Below are 20,648 nucleotides of genomic sequence, written 5' to 3'. Positions count from 1 at the left end.
TCAAGTGAATTTCGCTTTTTCTAAAGAATTGCTTTGGGCGGAGTTAAACCAGGGCTGGATTGGGACTCAGAGATCTGAGATTTTTATCCTGGCCCTGGCCCTGGCCCTGCCCCTTACAAACTATGCACCAGGTATCTCCTCCGTGGGCCTCAGTTTCTCTATCGTAAAATGAACCAGTGGTGTAGGACAGTGATTTCAAACTTCAGTGCACATTCAATAAATATTTACTAACCTCATAGGGTGGGGGCCTGCAGGGTTCTAGGAAACGGGGTTTGGCAATCAATCAGGCTAGCAAGTTCTCTGTCCTCACGGAATTTACACTCTAAGGTGGAGAAAGACCATAAACGAGGTGATAAACAAGGGCTTGTGTAGTATCTATGAAGACAGTAACTACTACAGTGGTAGGTTAGACTCGAGCAGCTCCTTTAGTATGGATGATGATGAAGGAAAACTTTGAATACAGATTCCAAATGTTTTAGAATTAAGTATGCCTGGTACAGGACCTAGAAAGTGTCTAAGAACCTCCCCCCCCACCTTGGGTGCTTACCCATCAGATGGCCCTACAATTCACTGGGAGAATTCCTGGCCTCTTTGGCTGTGATCCTGCTTGCTCAAGACATAACAGCCTGGGATGTCGGCCATCTCCAAAGGCAAGGATCAGAACACAGGACCTCCTGGATACAGGAGGAGGCTTATGGTAAGCCTCTTGAAACCGCTCGGGAAACGAAGATGGTTGTAGGGTGGTTGTAACCATGACTACTGAGAACAGGCACTGTTGGGGACAGCCAGGCAATCTGATGTCTAGTCCCAGCTCCTCAATAACTTGCAACTCAGCCTCTACACCTTGGTGAGCATCCCTCTCTTCCCCTGGATACCATTTCCTGGTGGTGAAATGGGGGTAAATTATGCCTGACTTGCTTCTACCCTCTCAACTTTTGTGAGGAGTCAGGTGAGACATTGTTTGTCAAAATGCTGTGTAAATTGTGGAGACTGAGGCCAGTGCTTCAAAAGAGGTCCCGAGAAAGGTAATGATTACGGGAATCTCAATGAATTTTAGCAAGATTCTTCATAACCGCGTTGTATGTGCTCTTAATCAGAAGGTACATTATTGCGCCTTGCCACTCAAATGCACTATTTTTTATCCTACTTGCTGATAAGTATTTCCTATAAGTCATTCACACTAGATCCTCTCTGAACTCTCCTAATATTGTTGGTCATTCTTTTCCATATTCCTGTAATTGGAGGTAGAAGCTAGAGGTACCCCCATGCAACTTGTGAGGGGACCAGGAACTCCATGTGGACGAGTTACCTATACACACTGCCCAGCAGTCAAGCACCTCTAAGCCTGCTGTTTGGAGGTTGGAGGGGCCCTGGGATCTGCATACCCTGTTCCTGCTCTGTCCTAGGAAGAGGCTCCTAAACACCAGTGTGCCATTTTACAGATGGGCAAACGGGCCAGAGACAGTAAAGTAAAAGACTACAACTTAAACTGAGGCTCTCATCACTGGAAAAAGGAATCTTAACAATTACTCAATTTCCTTGTTTTGCAGATGAGAACAGTGAGGTTCAGAGAAGTGAAGTTACTTAACCAAGGGTCACACAGCTAGTTTAGGGCAGAACCAGGTCTCACACCTGAATTTCTTTTTTTTATATATATATTTTTTATTTATTTATGATAGTCATACAGAGAGAGAGAGAGAGAGAGAGGCAGAGACACAGGCAGAGGGAGAAGCAAGCTCCATGCACTGGGAGCCTGACGTGGGATTTGATCCCAGGTCTCCAGGATCGTGCCCTGGGCCAAAGGCAGGCGCCAAACCGCTGCGCCACCCAGGGATCCCCCACACCTGAATTTCTTGATCCTAAATCCAGTAGCTTTTTCTACATTAAATGATGCAATTGGGATTTGAGTTCAGGTCTTTAAAATTCCTGACCCACTGCGGCATTATATACTCAGTTCTAAATATTAATAATGACCAAAAACAATTAAGAGTAGCTACTTTTATTGAGTAGCTACTGTGTGCTAGGTTCTATGAGAAATACTTGATGTTCGTTATCTCATTGAATTCTCACAATAGCCCAATGAGATAGATATTAATTCTTGCCACAAATATCTTTTGAGTCCTGACTGTGCCTGGCATGGTGAGGCCTTGTGACTGTTCTCTTTACTCATAAAAGAAGGTCACTGAAGTTCAGAAAAGAAAGTAAAGTGGTTTGGGTGCCTGGGTGGCACAGTAAGTTAAGCGTCCCACTCCTGATTTCCACTCAGGTCGTGATCTCAGGGTCATGAGATGTGAGCCCTGAGTCAGGCTCTCTGCTCAGCGCAGTCTGCTTGAGATTGTCTCTTCTTCTCCCTCTCGTGCTCTCTCTCTCTCTCTCTTTCAAATAAATAAATAAATAAATAAATAAATAAATAAATAAATAAATAAATAAATCTTTAAAAAAGAAGGTAAGGTGGGTGCCTGGGGTCACAGGCAGCAGCTAAATATCAAAGTGACCTGTTTCAGGGCAGTATAACTTCCCAGGCCTTGCTCTTACCACAGCACACTATAAGGCCTGCCTCTCTTCTTTCCATTGCCAAATCCTCAAGTTCTTACAGAGAGACAATCAAATACATGAGTCTGGGAAAAATGCTAAAATTGTTGAATCTTGTCTCCCCAAAATGTAAACTTCTGGGGTGGGGGGGTGGGGAAGAGGGGCAAGTAATTAAGCAATATGTGCCCTCAGGCAAAAAAAAGAGGTAAAACAAGATTTGCTTTGGGCAGAAAGTGACAAGGATCAAACTAACTTGCCTATTGCCCAGGGCTTTGACACACACATGTTTAGAGACACAGGGATGCCTGGATGGCTCAGCAGTTGAGTGTCTGCCTCCAGCTCAGGACATGATCCCGGGGTCCCAGGATGGAGCCTGCTCCTCCCTCTGCCTGTGTCTCTGCCTCTCTTTCTCTCTGTGTCTCTCATGAATAAATAAATAAAATCTTTTAAAAACCCAAAAAAACAAAAAACCCAGAGACACAGAGTGAGAAAAATCAAACTTAAAAAATAAAATTATAAAGTGGGTCCAAATACCTATTTGTATTTAATTATGTGTTTGCTTGCTCTTGGTGCTCACAACTTCCTGAAGAGAGACAGAGGAAGCTGCCCCAGGGACCGGGGACTGAGGGACCAAGGGACCAAGGGACCAGAGAGCCCAGAGACCAGCCCATCTTTGGCTTTGCCGAATGCCTTTGGACAGCCTCTCTACCTTCCTGGGCTTCCATTTCTCCATCCACAAAACGGTAAGCATAATACCTGCCTATCTGGCTTATGGATGTGCAAGGTACAGTTTTTACCAAACTTCATTCTTTTGTGGGGAGCATAGGTAAAAGGTGGTGTGGAGGTTCCTCGAGTTATCTGTGTTAGGAAGAAAAAGTTTAACACGCATAGGTGTACAGTGTTACTCCTCTTTCAGTTTGATTTTCCAAAGGAACTTGTGTTTCTGGAAGAACTTGGGCTGTGTACCTTATCTGCTGATATCCTGGGCTCCTGGGCAGGAGGCAGACACCGAGGAGTGGGTGGGGTCAGCAGGGGTGGGGCTTTGGCCAATACTTACTGTGCCAGCCCGGGGGAGTGTTATTCCAAACTCTGAAAACTCTTGGGTCTTTTAGCACATGCCAAGAAATTTATTCAGTTCCTGGGAGGAGGCTCAGCCTAGACCTCTTCTTGTGAAGTCACTGCATACATCAGGAGTTAAGTGGGGTGGGGGGTGGAGGAGTACTGATTGTTCCCATAAAACCTGGTTAACCCCCAGAGCAACACTTTTGTTTAAGTACGATTATCCCCATTTTACAGATGAGGAAGTAGGCTCAGAGGCAGCCAAGCATCCCCCAGGGGCTTAGGAAACGGAAAGAATGGGTTTGTAATGAAGGTGGTCCGATGGAGAATTTAACTTCTAATACATCTGCCACCTTGGGTTAGAGCCAAGCCTCCTCATCCCAGCCTCTTCCTCTTCCATGCTACCATCTTTCCCCCAGCCCCGCTCCCCATCCTGGCATGCCTGCACTTCTCAAATGGTCTCATGATGAGCTTGCCCACTAATTGTTCTCCCCGCTGCAATGCAGCCTACCACACTGCCTGAGCCAGTTCTCTGACTCTTTCCTGGACTTTGATGAGCCTGCCTCTGCTAAAAATCTCCCTACTCACTCCCCTCTCCTCTCCTGCCACCTCTACCACACCCTCTATTTTCCAGCAGCAGTGGACCACTCACTATTTCTTTCCTTCGGCAAATATTTATTAAGCACCCACGATGTGCCAGGTACTGCCCAGGCCCTGGACTTAGACAAATGAGCAAGATACACGTTTCCTATCTTCAGGAAGCTCCCTGAAGGCTTAACCCTGTGGGCCCCATTCTTTCCTGCCTCAATTCATGTAATTCCTCTCACTCTGATTCCTGTTCAGAGCGAGGTCCTGAGGGCGAAATCCCAGCTTGACCATCTGGTGACTTTGTGAGCAAATATTTAACTTCTAAGCCTCAGTTTCCCCATCTGTAAATTGGAAATGATAGTGAACTACTTATCCCCTAGAGCTTCAGTGATCTTTAAAGGAGATAATGTGTGTAATTGAATAGCACAATGCCTGCACATAGTATGTGGTAAGTAAGTATCACCTTTTGTTACTTTTATTATTGCCAGTAATATCATTTCCACTGGTCCAGAATTCTACTTGTCTTTCAAGGTTCAGCACAAAATGCCAAGTTCCTCATGAAATCTTATTTAATTTCCACAGCTAGAAGAGATTTCTCCCCACTCTTAACTCCTAATGGCAGTATTCTTAAAGCATATGGAATTTTTTATGTTATTTCTTTCTTCAGCTATGGTTACTTTTGAGTAGACCTTTTCCTCCATCTAGCTTATGACATTTCTTGGAGTAGGGATAGCATTCCATTCTTCTTACTGTCCCTTATTGGATCTATCACTGGTGTCTCCCGCAAAGAAGGCCCTCAGTGTATTTTCTTGACAAAAAAAAAAAAATGAATGAATGAATGAATGAATGACTACAGGATCAGTCCCGATCACGTCAATGTTTTGGTAACCAGAGTAATGCTGTCAAGGGCCAAGTGCTCAATTTTATATATACTTAATATATAATATCTTTAATAAATATGTTAATTATATATAACTATATAAATTATATATGTACTTTTAAATGATAAGATATAATATGAAAAGTAAATGTGCTAACTTTAAGAAACAGAAAATATTTTAAGTATAGCAAAGTAATACCTGCATATAAGGCCACACCCCAGAGGTAATCATCAGCAACATGTTGGTGTATTTTCTTCTAGTCTTTTTTCTATGTATGTTTTACCTAATTGAGATTGTATTGCAAATTCAGCAGGTTTATTTTTTGCTTTCCCACCTTGGCAGTGTATTATGAGCACTTTCTCCACATCACTGTAAATTCCCTTCACATAGTTAGTTGTATCATCTATTGAGCCCCTATGGTTTGCCACATTGCATTTCACAAAGGGCTTTCGTGGGGAAGGACAGAGATGACTGTCCCCAGTTGGCAGCTGAAGAACTGAGACTCACAGTTCAGTCAGTTACTCCAGGATGCCAGGGCAGCAGAATCAAAATGAGAACCCAGGTCATGCCCCTTCCATTCCAGACCCCCCCAGCACCTCAGAGGAGACATGGCACAAATGGAAAATACAAACCCCCTGCCCCACCTGTGAGACAAACTCAGACAACCACATTCAATTATTCCAGAGTCTGGAAACATCCAAGTTCTTATGGAGACAGGTGGAAATTAGTAGCCAAAACAAAGGCAGAAGGCAATTTTCCTGGCAACATGACCATAATCAGTCACAAGTACTGAGCTCTCAGAACAGAAGGGCCCTGCTCTAGGGACTAGGGTGGAAACAATAAAGGGAAAGACATGTTCTCTGTCCCAGGGGAAAAAAAAAACTCCCTACACTAGCACAGTGTTCTTGTCACAGACTACTTGCCTGTCCTTTACTTATAGCACAGGGGAAAAAAGTAAAGGGTTTGAGGTCAAAAGAGTTAAGTTCAGATTCAGGTTTGCCTATTTCCTAGCTGTGTGTTGTTGGGTAAGTTACTTCACTTCTCTGAGCTTTATTGTCTCCATCTATAAAATGGGGAAAGGAAAATACTTGCCTGAGAAAATTCATTATGCCTTTGAGAACAGTAAATGAACCAACATTTATGAAAGGGTAGGATCTTATAGCTAGCTTTGCCACCTGCCAGCTCTGTAACCTTGGGCAAGTTCCTTCATCTCTCTCTGTGTTAGTTTCCTCATCTGTAAAACGGAGATGATAACAGCTCTTACCTTTAGGGTTATTATGAGAATTAAGTGAGTAAATACATGCAAAGTGCTTAGAACAGTACCTGACAAATAGTACATACTGAATAAGTATTTGCTATTATTATCATTGGCATAGCATCAAGACAAACACTCTTCGAATCCCACACAAAAAATGCAGAGCAAGTGTTACCCTAATCTTTAGACGAGGAAACCAGCTCTCAGAAAGATGAAGTGTTCCTCTGGAGTCCTGATGCTAGTTGATGGCAGCCCCCGGACTTCTATAGATTCCAAATGCAATGTCTTCCCTCTCCAGATCACATTCTAGCTGTTGCAAGCTGTCAGCCTTCTGGCCAGTTTCAGCCCACAGGCATGTTTTGTTTGGCCCACACAGTATTTTCTTTTTAATTGAGTTTAGCTGTGATTAGATGGGCCCAGCACACACTAGTGAGTGTCAGATCATACCCTTCCTCTGGTGTTTGTTACTCCCAGCCAAGCAGCCAACTACCCTCATTGAGATCCTTGCACAGGTTGATACAATCCCAGTCACTAAACACATGGTATAGACAAATTTTGGAGATTAAAGATGAGGCAAGGAGGAGCACAGGCCAGAGGGACAGGGAAGAGGTAGTCAGGGAAGCCTTCCTGCAGGTGGCCATATGTATATTAAAACTTAGAATTAGGGGCACCTGAGTAGCTCAGTCAGTTAAGCATCTGCCTTCAGGTCATGATCCCAGAGTCCTGGAATGAAGTCCCTCATTGGGCTCCCTGCTCAGCAGGGAGCCTACTTCTCCCTCTCCCTCTGCTCCTGTTTTTTTTTTTTTTTTCTCTCTCTCTCTCAAATAGATAAAATTAAAAAGAAAAAAACAAACAACAACTTAAAATTAGGGAGTGGGCTTTGTCCACCATGAAAGGGAAGGTATGGGGCAGGGCAGGTTGCTTTAACATTTGGTGATCTTCAGGGATATTTGAGTTTTCCTGCCAATGCTTCCTTCCCCAGGCCTTTCCCTTGGTCGAGAAAAGAAGTAAGCTGCCCCTTATCTCAGATGAGGCTGTGTGACTAAGGAGGTCCAGAGTCAACATATATCAGCAGTGTTTGTTGATTAATTGATCTGTGCCATCATCCCTGAGTACTCAGCATCATGCAAGGCTCCTGGAGAGAGGTATGATCACATGAGCCCAAGTATTAACTAGGGCTCCTGCCTTCAGTGATAATAGCAAGCATAATAGTGATAATGGCAGGGTCTGTAGACAGGGTTTTTTTTGTTTGTTTGTTTAGGGTGGCACTTCCCAAGGTAAAGTCTCCAGAATGTGAATAGATAGACCACCAGGATGGAATCTGTTGAACCACTGGATTTAACCAATGTTAAATAAATGTTTTACTGTGGGATAGCTTGGGACTTTTACCATTCATGGTGAATCTCTCAGAAAGAGAGCATTTCCCAAACTCATGTAATATAGAGCAAATCTGAGCCAGGTATTTGAGGAACCCCTTTGAGAAATATTGATTCCCTTTCTGCTGGGGTGGTATTGGACAAAGGCATGTAGAAAGAGGCCTCCCTCCCTGGCTGGCTCTCCTGCTACGTTCTTTTTTTTTTTTTTTTTTTTTTTTTTTTTTTCTCCTGCTACGTTCTATAGAACCTAGAAAAGTCTCTTTTCTTCTCTGGAATTTAGTTTTCCCATTAAAAAAAAAAAAACAACTCTGAGTGTTCTGGAAGTTTCTTCCCATCCTCGCAGTCTTGATAGCAGTTTCTAACATTTCATACCTCTATGACAAAGAGGATGAGTGCTGGTCACAGGAATGAGGTGGGAAAAGTCTGTGGCAAGCTGATGAAGCTGCCTGACTGCGTGTCCCAGCAACAGTCACTGGATCAGAGAGGTTCACCAATTCCCAGAGGATCCCACAGCACTTGAGTTTCTAGATCTGTGACACATGGTAGGAAGAGGGAACCTCAAATAACATAAGTGACCTAATTACTTAATGTGGATAAAGTGCATAGAGATCACTAGATAAAGACGGGGAATAGCCAGGCTCATTTTGTGTGACTTGTACCGCCTGGTGTGTTTTGTGCCAGCCTCCCAGAGTGATGAGGCTCCCAGAGGGCACCTCAACCAAGAAAAGCAGGAACTATTATGGCATGCCTGCCATTCTCCTGCAAAAGACCCTTCAGTGACTCCATATTCCAACAGGAATAAATTCCAGACCTGTCACCTCAGCCCATAAGACCCCATGTGCTCCAGACTCCATCCACCTCTGACCCCCCAGCCCCTGCTCCTCTACCCTGTCCTTGCACTGTGCCAGCTTCTCAAAATGGAGCTCTCGGCAGCCTGGGGCCTCTAGGGCATAATTCCCATTGCCTAGAACACATGGTCCCCAACACACAAACACAAACACCATATACTTCTTCTCATCCTCCAAGCCTCAGCTTAAAACAGTCCCCTTTCTCAGAGACACCTCCCTTGATAAACTTGGCTGAAATACTCCATGTTCTTCATAGCACAGATCGCAATCTCTGATTTTATGTGTTTATCTTCTTTTGCCAATTTTCTCTAGTAATATATAAACTCGATGAGACTGGAGCTTGTGGCTATTTTGTTCATCCTTAATACCCAGTCCCAAGTACAGTGCTTCACACAGTAGGCGCTTAATATTTGGTTGAATGAATGCTGTGTGGCCTTTGGCAAGTCACTTCCCCTCTCTGGGCTTTCATTTCTCCACGTGTGAAAAGCAGTGTTTGAATGAGGTGCTGTTGAGAGCCTCTGTAGCTCTGACTGTGGTTCTGTGACTAATATCTGGGCCCTGGGCCTGGGAGTGAGCCTGGTATGTTGCATTGCCACAGCACTGCACACAGCATGCTGATTTAATCAGGCTGCCAGCACCCTGTAATTTCGTGTTCTACAATCCCTCCTCCCCAGTCCCAGGACTGGGAACCATGCTGTCAGATTTCCAGGATGATCCATGCACAGCCACCTGGGAGAGGATGTTCAGTCTAGAAGCTCAAGGGCCAAGAAGACTTGTCACTCATTGCCCTGATAGGAAAGGCTGGCCTCCTTGGGAGTTTTCAAACAAATCCTATAATCTCTGGTTAGAAGGGACCTTCGGGATGCTTGGCCTGGCCCTCTGCCTTAAATGTAACTGCCCTCTAAACCTTGCTCAATAGTGATCATGATCACTTGGATTCCACTTGAAGTGCTGGGAACAGGGGCCTCTCTGAATCTCAGGGCTGCTCATCTCGCCCATGAACAGCTTTAGGAAGTTCTTTCTGCAGCATGGTGCAACACTAGGCAGTACAGCATAGGTGCACAAAGTCTGGGCTCTGAGTGGCCTGGGAAGAATCCCAGCTCTGGAACCTACTTGCTATATGAGTTTGAGCGAGCCATGAACCTTCTCTGTGCCTCCATTCATCTTCTGCAAAATAGGGAGAACCCTCATTGGGCTGTTGGGAAAATTGTAAGCATTAATACCTAGTGGGAAGGCAACAAATGCCTGTTTCTGTTAACTGCTACCTTTGAAAGTTCTTGTTGTTATTATCATTTTCAGATCTTCCTGGACTCTGTTCTCAGGGTTGGTTGGTTTGTTTGCAAAAGAGACAGTGGAGCTAGGCCCCAAAAGCACAGGGCTAGGAATCCAGAGCGGGTGGGCTCACTGGTGACTGTGAGAATATTCACTTCATTGTTCCAGGCCTCAGGACCACACCTGAAAAAAGGAGACAGAATAATCCCTGTCCTGCTTCCTGTTGTAGAACAGATGCATAGATCACAGGATAAATAAACAAGAAGGCTTCAAAAAGTGCAAAAATGCTCTACGGATGTGAGGGATTTGTCTTATTATGTTGGAGAGCCCTTTCCTCTTTTAGCAAGGCACATTAGCTTCCAAACAGCAAAATAGCTAAACTCAACCTATTTGGCAAACAGTGTGTTTTTGATACTTGCTGTGAATTTGAAGCTAATCCCTTCAGAATCTTCTTTCATTAATGTACCAGAGCAAACAAATTTGAGAAGGATTTATTTATAAGCATTTGGTACATTCCTACAGGATGTAGATAGAGCTCAGTTTGACTGATTTCTGACATCTTTGTTTATTGTTGTAATTATTATTTCTTTAGTTTCTCTTCAGGAATCTGATTGAAAGGATCCAGGTGAGGTACCTTCACTTTGCAAATGTAGGCAGGACATAGCAACTCTGCATAATTTCAGGAAGTCTGGTATGACCTCTGTTCAACCCCTGTCATGTCATGTGGGCCTGTAGTGAGAGGAGGCCCCTAGAGCTGGTCTTACCATAAAGATCAAAAACAAAGATTCAGAGAGGGGATGGCACTTGCCCCAGGTCACACAGCTAGTTAATGGAGAGGCTTGACCAACCAGGTCTCTTGACTCCAAACCCCATATTCTTTCCAGTAGTTCTATGGAATCCTGCAATTTCTCTAAATTAGCTGATTATGTATCAAAATATTGTAATTTGTGGGGGTTCACATTTGTCAAAACTCTATTGCCTGGGGGTCCCTACCTGGCATGGTAGGTGAAGCATGTGACTTTTGATCCCGGGGGTAGGGATTCCCTAGAAATAAAATCCTAAAAAAAAAACCCAAACCCTCACTGAACCATACATTTAAAACCTCAACAATATTTTGTGTTAAATTTAACTCGATCTTAAAAAAAAACGATAAAATGGTGTGGCAGAGTTCTATTTCATGAGAGAGCCAGTGTCTGAGGCCAGCATTAAGGCAAAATAACGTATCATCTAAAGAGCTCAAGAAAAGCCCTTAGGAAGGCAACGGGCTGGAGCCAGCAGGGTCTCTCAGCTGGTGTTTCTGCAAAAGCATTGTAACAGCCTGCTGCTTCTTCAGAAGGTCCAGATTAGATGCTGGCTACCTTGTAGGGGGCAGGTTGTGAGAGAAAGAATGTATCTCTATAAAAGAAGGATATGTGGTATGGTGGGAGGCACACGTGGGAACCACGCTGCTAAGGGAATGTAGTTTTGGGTACCACACCACACACTCACACACACACACACACACACACACACACACACACACACCTCCCTGAGCAGGTGCTGGAGCAAGTTAACAGAGGGCCTGAAGCTGGGGACAAGGATCTGAGGGTTGGTTCCTGAGGGGGTACGGGGAGGGAAAGAAGTTGGAGCAGAGTTGGAGAGCTGCAACTATGGAGAACCCCTCATTCCAGAAGTGACAGCAGCAGAGGGGAACCAAGGAAGGAAAAGGATACAAACAGCTGGGGGACATCAGAGGGAGAGAGACATTTGGAGGTAGCCTGGCTTTTGAGGAGAAAGCAAGTACCCAGGGTGGACCTGCTGCAGTGGTCACAAAACTAGTCACTATCCTTTCATAGTGAACACTCTAAAATTTGGAGTGATGGAGGTGGAGGAGGTTAATCCACAAAGCAGAATATGTTTAATGAGATTAGATCCGATATGCTTCTGATACATAAAGTTTGTTAGTTGCTTATCTATAAAAAAAAAAGGAAGATTCTGTGCTTCTCAGGGTCAAAAGTGTTTATTCTTTTGAGGAATTCAAACAGTTTCCCTAGAACTGTATTAAAACAATACATTTGTTCACCTCACACTCCTTTGGATGGCTACTATCAGAGAAGGAAGGAAGGATGGATAGAAGGCATGAGGGAAGGAGGGAGGAAGGAAGGAAGAATGGGTGGATGGAAGGCATGAGGGAAGAAGGGAGGAAGGAAGAATGGGTGGATAACAAGTGTTGGTAAGGATGTGGAGAAACTGGAACCTTTGTGCACTGCTGGTGGGAATGTAAAATGGTGCAACTGCTATGGAAAACAGTATGTAGCCTTCTCGAACAATTAAAAATAGAACTACTAAATGATCCAGCAATTCTCACTTCTGGGTATTTATCCAAAGGAATTGAAAGCAGGGCCTCAAAGAGATATTTGTACACTGATGTCCATAGCAGCCATATTCAAAATAGCCACGAGATGGAAACAACTCATGTCCCCAGCAATGGATGAATGGACAGATGTGGTGTTTACATACAAATTAATATTATTCAGCCTTAAAAAAGGAGGAAGTTCTGCCACATGGATGAACCTTGAGGACACTTGCTAAGTGAAGTAAGCCAGTCACAAAATAACAGATGCTATATGATTCCACTTATATGAGGTATTTAAAGTAGTCAGGTTTAGGGCTGCCTAGGTGGTTCAGTTGGTGGAGCATGAGACTCTTGATCCCGGGGTCGTGAGTTTGACTCCATGTTGGGCACAGAGCTTACGCTAAAAAAAATAACAATAAAGTAGTCAAATTCATAGAAACAGAAAATGGAATAGTGGTTACCAGGGGCTGGGGAAACAGGGAGAGAAAGTTGTTTCATGGGGATAGTGTTTCAGATTTGCAAGATGGAAAAGCACTGAGGTCTGTTTTACAACAATGTGAATATTCATATCACTACTGAACTTTACGCTTTAAAATGGTAAATTTTATGTTAGATGTTTTTTTTTTTTACAACAAATAAACAAATAAGAAACCAATGCATTTGCCTGTAGATTTTCCTTTACTCACCGAAAAACAGCTGGTTATAAAACAGCCTGTTCGGTATGATCCTGTTTTTGTAAAATGTCCTTTACCATTCTAATATATATACATTATTGTCATTAGAATATACACCAAAAGATTAACAATGGCTTTTTCTGGTATCTATTTTGTTCTTTTTACCATCTATATTTTCTAACTTTTTTTAAGGAAGCATTTCATTACTTATTAAAACAACAACAAAGGGGCCCTTATGTGGCTAAATTATTGAGCATCTGCCTTCGGCTCAGGTCACGGTCCTGGGGTCCTGGGATCAAGTCTTGCCTCAGGCTCCTCTCGGGGAGCCTGCTTCTCCCTCTGCCTATGTCTCTGCCTCTCCCTGTGTGTCTCTCATGAATACATAAATAAAATCTTTTTAAAAATCAATAAAAAATTTCATCCCATTCCAGCCCCTGTCTTTATGTCCACAAACTTTACATAAGTGAAACTCACATCCCTGAGTCTTTACCGTATATATAATTAGAATCACTGCTAATAACTTTAAGATAAAAATAGCATAGTAATATTTTCTATGTAGGGCAAACTTAATCTGTGCTCAACATTTGTGCTTTTCATGAATTATCTCATATAATAACCCTTCAAAGTATGTACCACTATTAAACCCATTCTGCAGATGAGGAAACAGAGGTTAAGTAGCTGGTAAAAATGCCTTTATAAATTTCAGGGCTGTGTTGAAACCCTCAGCAGTCTGATTCAAAAGCTATTCAGATAGCCTGGCTATTCTGCTAGACACACATGATGTACTCATCTGTCATGCTGTGCATGGGTCCCTTCAGCAGCCATGAACATACAATTTATGTGTTACTTACATGGTCCAGTCAGCACCCCTACCACTCTCCCGATGGTCCTACCATATTTGTTTCACAGATGAGGTGAAGGTCAACTTCCCTCCAGAAATTCCAAGCCACATTACATTCCAGATGGGTCCACACAGAGCAAATGAATGAGCCAATCCTGGGGATTCTGAGTGGTTTGGGACTGTGGGACTCTATCCAGGACATTCACCTCATTCATGTAGATACTAACTCAACTGCCCACTACAACCAAGCACGAAACACACCCACCTCTCAGGACCAACTCCAACTTGAAGGGAGGGCAGAAAGGAAAGGCTGTCAAAGATGGTAATTGTATAATATGATTTATTACAAAAGAATAGGTAGGATTATATAGTTAACACTTGGTGTTCAAACATTTTCATCTCTAAGGATCTCTGAGAGTCTTAGAGATTGTTTAAATATATATCACATGAATTGTTGGAGACAAAGTCTATAGTTTTATTTTTTATTCATTGTATTCTTTTTAGAAGAGAGAATGTGTGTGTGGGGGGGGAGGTCAGGAAGGAGCAAAGGGAGAGGGAGAGAGAGAATCTCAAGTAGACTCCATACCCAGCTTGGAGTTCAACATGGGGCTCGACCCCAAGACCCTGAGATCATGATTTGAGCCAAATCAAGAGTAGGATGCTTAACTGACTGAGCTACCCAGGCACCCGAAATTCTATAGTTTTAGAAGATAATTAAAATTCCTTTGCCTTTGGAATTAAGAGAATTGCCTATGGGATAAATATGATGCACAAATCATATTTGTGCGCACACACACACACACATAGATCTAAATCCAGAAACTCAAAAAAATAATAAAATAAAATAATAAAATAAAATAAAATAAAATAAATCCAGAAACTCTGAACACAGGACTGGGAAGGATCTTGACGAGCAGTTTGTTCAAAAAGACAAATAAATAATACCAACTTCAAATCCCCTGCTCGTGGTTGAAATTATCAATCACAGCACTCTTTCTCACTAAACCTGGACTAAACCTCAGAATCTTTCTCAATGTAGCACTCTAAGCAGCAACTACTGCCTAATTGGAGTCAAACCCTATTTGTCATCCAGGATATTAGTCTATTCCCATCCCTGCCATGTGATCGACAGGGAACTGGAGTTCAGAGAGGTAAATTAGCTTGCTCAAAGAGACACAGCTGGTGATGCAAAGCTGAAGTTTCCAAATTTTTGCTTTTTTCTTAATCTCCACACTTGCCCTTTTGCTGTGTTCAGAATACACTGGATAGATGTTTTGCACCAGATTCCTCTTTCCTTTAGAATCCTCCTACCAGTGATCTGCTGAGCAGCAGGAGGCCTATTGCTTAAAATCTTTGTGTGTCAGGTGTTTTCAAGTTGAAAATGGAGGTAGTCATCTGGATTCATATTCCTGCTTCTCTTACTGGTAAGCTGGGGTGCTGTATTGAGAAATGTGGGCTGTTGCTGAAATTTCTATGACTGCAGGGAAAGGATCAGATATTTCGAAAGCACCTTCTCTAGGTAAGGTACTGTGCCCCTGCTGCAGGCTGGTTTTGCTCCAGAGTGTAAAAATGAAGTAAGACATTGGGTGGCTACAGTGATCTGGTCATGGTAAGGCTGCTTGGAAGGAGGGGGTATTTGAGCAAGACTTTAGAGATCAAATGGACTAAATGTTTCTTTGACATATATGATTGTTACATAGTTATTTGGAAAGATAGAATATCAAGTGGTAAAATCATTTCTATTTCCTTTACCCATAAACTCTGTCAACATTTCATTTTTCTCATCTAGTATCTTTTTTTCTCTATGCAGAGATATTTGTTTTTTTTTTCATTTTCTCATAGTTGTTAATCTTTGTGTGCCATTTTATATTTTTATTTTTTTAAATTTTTATTTATTTATGATAGAGAGAGAGAGAGAGAGAGGCAGAGACACAGGCAGAGGGAGAAGCAGGCTCCATGCACCGGGAGCCCGATGTGGGATTCGATCCCGAGTCTCCAGGATTGCGCCCTGGGCCAAAGGCAGGCGCCAAACCACTGTGCCACCCAGGGATCCCTATAGTTTTATTTTTAAAAATTGTTGTTGTTGTTGTTATTTTAATGGAGCATGGAGGTCAATGCGGAACTTGAACCCATGACCCTAAGATTAAGACCTGAGCTGAGGGATCCCTGGGTGGCGCAGCGGTTTAGTGCCTGCCTTTGGCCCAGGGCGCGATCCTGGAGACCCAGGATCGAATCCCACGTCAGGCTCCCAGTGCATGGAGCCTGCTTCTCCCTCTGCCTATGTCTCTGCCTCTCTCTCTCATTCTGTGTGACTATCATAAATAAATAAAAATAAAAAAAAAAAGACCTGAGCTGAGATCAAGAGTCAAATACTTAACTGACTGAGACACCCTGAACCCCTTGATTTTTAAGTTTTAATATACTACCAGAGTGCCTCCATAACCCATTTGTAAGAACAGCCAACAGAATGGTGTACGTACCTATGTTCATCCAAAGGCATGTGCACGCAGCACTTTTCAAAACAGCACCAAACTGGAAACAACCTGAATATCCATCAATAGAATAGATATATAAATTGTGCTATATTTCCCAAATTGAAAAGTATACAGTGATGGGAATAAACTATAGCTACACATAGCAACTTGAATGCATCTCACAAATATAATGTTGAGCAAAAGCAGCCAGGCACAAAAGAAAACATACTGTATGACCCGGTGATAGAAAGTGCAACGCCAGGCAAAATTAACCAGGATATAAGATGTCAGAACACTGTTTACCCTTGGGGGCATGGCTAGTGACTGGATGGACCATGCAGGGAGGCATCTGACTGTAGGTAACACTGTATAAGCATTTGGTGAAATGTATCAATCTGTACATTTATGACTGTGTGCTTTCCTACATATGTTCTATAAGTCAACAAAACATGAATTAATTAAGTAGCTGCAAGCAAATACATCCATCAGGTAGAGCAAGCCAAGGATGTCACTTTGGGCAGAGGAAATAACACAAGGAAAGTTGCAAGAGTGGGAAGGAGAAAACAGCTTGCTTGCAAACATGGTTATTACAATATTTTGCCATAAACAAATGATCCCAAAACAAGGATTAAAAACAATGACACTTATTTGCTCATAATTCTGAAAAGTGGCGGTTTGGGCTGGGCTTAGTGAGGTAGTCCTGTCTCAGCTAAGGTCACTCATACAAGTGTATGTAGTCAGAAGCATTGACTGGGGCTAGCTAGCCTAAGATGGCCTGTGCTGTTTATCCTTTTTGCCTGTTCTAGGAAAATGAATATGGGCCCTTTAAATATGTTTCCTCTGCCAGCTAGCAGGATCCTCAGTTTTGTCAGTATTGGAAGCTGGGGATACATTAAGTAAGAAAGTTCAGAATCCATTTCACCAGAATCCTGCAGCGTGTGTGGGTCCCCTATGCCCAGTTCTGCAGTGCATGGCTTCTCTAGCATCGGGCTCTGACAGTGCATAGTGGCCAGCAGCACCCAGCAGCCAAAAGCTTCCCCAGAAATCTCTCTTGAGGGATTTTGTAGCAAAGTGTCTCTGGTGAGACATTTCCCTAAGAATGGCTTTCCTAGAACATAGGAGGACACAATTCCAGCAACTGGCATGGTACCACAGTGACCCCTCTGCCATGTCCTCTGGGATGAGATCTGGATCTCAGCCCTGGGCAGGGGCTAGGCAGTGGGGGGGGTGGGGGCTCTACTTCAGGTGCTCTATGTCCACCCTAATGGTTGCTCCTCCTATTTGCTATTCTTGTATTCTTCAGAGTTCTCTTTACTTATTAGTCCCTTGTTACTTCAACCCCCCGTTATAATTGATAATTCTTTATATTAAACTTTTCCTGTTTAAAGTACTATATGGTTTCTCTCCCCTGGTTAGACCTATGCCTCACTCATCTGTCTGGTTGTTGGCGCTGGCTATTGACTGTGCCTTTCTCTCCAAATGTCTCCAGCAAGATAACCTTGAGGTTTTTTTTAACATGGCAGCTGTGTCCCGAAACATGAATGCTGAAAATGTAAGACTTCTTGAGCCCAAGGCTCAGATGCACCATAACATCATGTTAACTGATATCTATCAGTCAAAATAAGCCATTGAGTAAGCCCAGATTCAAAAGGAGAAAAAAATAAACTTTATCTCTTGATTGGAAAAGTGGCAAAGTCACATTGCAGATGGGCATAGGCACAGGACTGGTGGGAATGTTGCAGCCATCATTGCAAACGACCTCCCACAGTCCCAGAGCATCAGAAACAGCAGAATACTTCTTGAAAGTCTATTCCTTGACTCTACTCCAGAGCTGCTAAATCCAAATATCTGGGGTGGGATTTGGGAGTCTAAAATTTTAACATTCTTCCTCTTCCTATCCCAACCTAGGTGATTCATACCCATAATAAAACTTGAGAACTATTCATCTATGCTCACACAATATCTGTTTTCATTCATTGCTTTGAAAATATAGTTCCAATGCCTTCTGGGCCTTCATTATTTCTGTGGAGAATCCATTAGTTTCATTGTTGCTGCCTTCAAGATTTACCCCTTATCTCTGGTTTTCAGCAGTTATACCATATAGGTCCTAGTTCAGTTTTTTCTTTATTTATTCTGCATGGAGTTTAAAGTGATTCTTAAATCTGTGGCTTGGGGTCTTTCATTGGGCTTTGGAAGTTATTGACTATCATTACAATATTGCTTCCAGTATCATTTCATTTCTCCGAGTCTCTTCTTCTCCTCTCTTCCTCCCCATCTCCTCTTCCTTCCTTCCTCTTCCTTTTTCTCTACCCCACCCCTTTGCTGCAAGTCTCCCTTGGGACTTCAATTATACATATTTAGACATTTTCACCATGTTCCATATGACTCTCTTCTTTATTATATGTGCTGTAGTCTGGGTACTTTCTATTGCCTGTCCTTCAATTCACTAATTTTATCTTCAGCTGTGCTAATATGCTGTACTGTTATATGCATCTTTTGACTTTTTTTTTCTATCTATTGACTTTTTAATTTCAGTTTTGTATTTCAGGCTAATTTTCTTTTTTCTTTTTTTTTAAAGATTTATTTATTTATTTATTCATGATAGATATCGAGAGAGAAAGAGAGAGGCAGAGACACAGAAGGAAGGAGAAGCAGGTTCCATGCCGGGAGCCCGATGTGGGACTTGATCCTGGGACTCCAGGATCGCGCCCTGGGCCAAAGGCAGACGCCAAACCACTGAGCCACCCAGGGATCCCCTGGGCTCAGAATTTTCATTTGATTTTCCTTGGTAGATTCTAGTTCTCTTCTGAAATTCACCATCTTGTCAATCAATTTCTTTCTTTTTTAAAAATTTTTTTTATTTTTTAGAGAAAGAGAGAGAGACAGAGAGAACAAGAGGAAGGATGGTCAGAGGGAGAAGCAGACTTCCTGCTGAGCAGGGAGCCCAATGCAGGGCTCAATCCCAGGACTCCAGGATCATGACCTAAGCCCACGCTTAACTGACTGAGCCACAGGTACCCCTTGTCAATTAATTTCTTGACTATAAAAATCATGTTTTAAAGTTCATATCTTAAAAAAAAAAGAGTCCATGTCTTACAGTGCTAATATATGGATCTTCTGGGGACCTATTTCTATTGTCTATTTTTTCTCTTGGTTTTCAGCCATTTGGTCTGCCTACTGAGATTTTTTGAAATTTTTATTGAATGCTAGATATTGTGTATGAAAAGAATTATAAGAAAAGTTGATACCCTGAATGGTATTATCTTCCTTCAAAGAAATTTTTACTTTTACTTTAGGCAAGCAAGAGTTTTTTTTTTTTTTTGGCAAGCAAGAGTCTTATAAGGGATTGAATTGATTATATGCTAATCTTCAGTTTTGTGGAGCTGGTCTATTTCTGAGTCACCTCTACTCCTAGGATAGAACCCTCTAGGGATTCCATTTGAAAGCTTGGGGTGTTTATTAGGGATACTCCTACTTGGTGGACCCTGAAATCCATCTTTTATATCTCAGCTTCATAACACCTTCAGATGTTCAGCTTCTGCTCAGCTTCTTAGTCATCTTTTGAGAAACAGCATATTCCTTGAAGGGCAAACTGGCAGCTGAATATGGACCTTACCCCTCTGCATTTCTCTTATCTCTGGAACCTTGAACCCTCAGGTCCTTGTTGCTTTGGTAGCTCTCTAATGCTTTCACACACACACACACACACACACACACACACACACACACATACACACAGTTATTTTCAGCTCATTGGACAATTCTCAGTGGGAGGGTTGGTGTTCAACATGCTATTCCATAATTATTGGGAATATAAAACCTTTGCTCATATAACATTTATGCTATATTTTTTAAGTGGGCAGAAACCAGCCTTACTCCTCTCTGTAGTGCCAGAGACTCCCTTTCTTTAAATTCTTAATGATACCATTTGAAAAAATGAATAACAGTTTATAAATTGCCTTTACTTTAATAATTTTAAACTGTAGACAAAGGAAATGGCCTTTCTATAGTCCTAGATAATGGGCCCAGAGAAGACCTGCCCAAAGGTTCCATGACTAATGTCTATTAAGAAGTGAGTGGTCTACCTGGGTCTGGTATACAGAACCAAAACAGTGCTTTACCTTACTCTGCCAGATTGTACTGTGATGTAATGGTCAAGAACATCATGGACTTGGGTGTCAAGCAGATCTGAGTTTAAATCTCGGTTCTGTCACTTACTAACTGTGTGGCCTTGGGCAGGTTACATGAACTCTTGGAGCTTTAGATTCCTCATCTGGTAAAGTGGAAATATTAATAGGAGCTACTCAAGATAGTGTTGTTGTGAAGACTAAAGTGGGCCAATGTGTATAAAGTACTTGGCAGAGTCACCCTATCTGTAAATAGGAATTATTCTTTAAGAGAGGATCAGAATGGTAACAAGTGCCTCATTCCTATGAGTTTCACAGGTAGTGCAGCAACCAATGATATCTTGCCACTTCCCCTCCCCTGAGGCTGGGGGCTCTACTCCCTGGAG

At 42.5% G+C, this 20,648-nt stretch overlaps 1 long non-coding RNA gene across 2 annotated transcripts; it reads left to right on the top strand.

The window, feature by feature from the left end:
* Positions 1–33: 33 nt before the first annotated feature.
* On the top strand, positions 34–19,225 carry LOC129509821 (uncharacterized). Of its 2 annotated transcripts, none has more exons than XR_008664409.1 (3): positions 34–697; positions 3,122–3,275; positions 19,004–19,225. It is a non-coding gene; the product is annotated as an uncharacterized LOC129509821 (long non-coding RNA). The 2 variants fall into 2 exon arrangements; XR_008664408.1 differs by lacking the exon at positions 19,004–19,225 and adding an exon at positions 7,298–7,746.
* The last annotated feature ends 1,423 nt before the right edge of the window (positions 19,226–20,648 follow it).

This window comes from Nyctereutes procyonoides, unplaced genomic scaffold, assembly GCF_905146905.1.
Source record: "Nyctereutes procyonoides isolate TBG_1078 unplaced genomic scaffold, NYPRO_anot_genome, whole genome shotgun sequence".
In the NCBI taxonomy this organism is placed as follows: Eukaryota; Metazoa; Chordata; class Mammalia; order Carnivora; family Canidae; genus Nyctereutes; species Nyctereutes procyonoides.
The sequence above is the reverse complement of the archived record's forward strand: the minus strand, read 5'-3'. Positions and strand labels throughout refer to the sequence as shown.